The following is a 1,373-nucleotide window of genomic DNA, read 5'->3' as shown; positions in this document are numbered from 1 at the left end:
TTGAAGTTGGGTGGAGCTAAGGCAGGGTGTGTGATGTCACCAAACCCCATGTACTGATATACATTAAGGAGGTGTAGGTTCTCCTGTGCTAACAGGTGCTACATGACTATAGTGAAGATGGTTTCAGTCAAACACAGTTTGTACGTGTGACCACAGTCGTGAGATCAGACAGGCTAAGTGAAAACATGTGTGCGAGTGCACATTAGGGAGGTGGGGGCTGTAATGTGTTCAGTGTGCAACACCATTATAACAGGAAGTTTACAGAAGACATTTTGACAAGTGAGTAAAAAAAGTGCACGTGTAAATAATAAATGTAATGATGGCAGCAGAGGAGAGCGGTGACACTGACTGAAGGTGTGCTGTAGATTAGCAGTCTTAGCAGGTTGCTGGTGAATGGATGTTTACTGTTTGCCAGCCTTCATTGTCCTCGGCTTCAGTTACAGTGACAGGTTGTCATGGCAGAGGCAGTGAGAGGTGTCCACCAGGATCAATGCCGGTCTGTGGCAGTGCATACGATTGCATTTGTGTGCGGACATGTGTTAGTGTTTGCGGAGTTGGGGTCAGTGAATGTGTGTGTGTGTGTGTGTGGCATGTAATCTACTCTCACACATCACAGATCAAAGGCCAAAGGCAGCTGCCTGGTCATCTCAACCTAGGCCACCCTGATGGCACACCGTGCTCTTGAAGAACCTTAAAACACACACACACACACACACATGCACCCAGTTGAAACAAATTTTGGAAGGGAGCAAAAGACGCTAACAGTTACCATAGAAACATGCCACAAAGCTAGAGGGAGAGAGGGGGAAATAGAGGAGGAAGAGGGGTGTAGAGAGGGAGACAGCGAATGAAATCAGCTCTGTCAATACGTTGCCAAGCAACACTCAACACTAACGAAGCCAGGTTTGATAACTTGTTGATAACACCAGTGGGAGAGCCAGAGTGTGTGTGTGTCTGAAATGGCAGTGTTATTAGCAGAGGCAGTGAAAGAGCCCCTGCTGAGACAAGCCCAAAGCACAGATAAGGGGAGAGACCTTCTATTAAAGGCAGGGTTAGCAGTGGGCCTCAGGAACTCTCTCTCTCTCTCTTACACACACACACACACACACACACACACACACACACACACACACACACACACACACACACACACACACACACACACACACACACACACACACACACACACACACACAGGCAGAACAAAAGACCTCAGCAGACCCTCATATAATAATGAATGACACAACAGGACCAAAGGAGTGGTGCTTAAACATTTTTGTTTGTTTTTTTTTATTCAACCTTTTTTTTCCAAACCAGGAATGTACTAGTTTTTTCCTCTCTTTAGAGGTGTGTTTGGGGGGGCAAGGGTAATG

Source organism: Seriola lalandi, unplaced genomic scaffold (assembly GCF_002814215.2).
Source record: "Seriola lalandi dorsalis isolate HSWRI2012SDOR001 ecotype SW California unplaced genomic scaffold, Sedor1 jcf7180002054979, whole genome shotgun sequence".
NCBI classification, from domain to species: domain Eukaryota; kingdom Metazoa; phylum Chordata; class Actinopteri; order Carangiformes; family Carangidae; genus Seriola; species Seriola lalandi.
Note: the sequence above shows the minus strand (reverse complement) of the source record.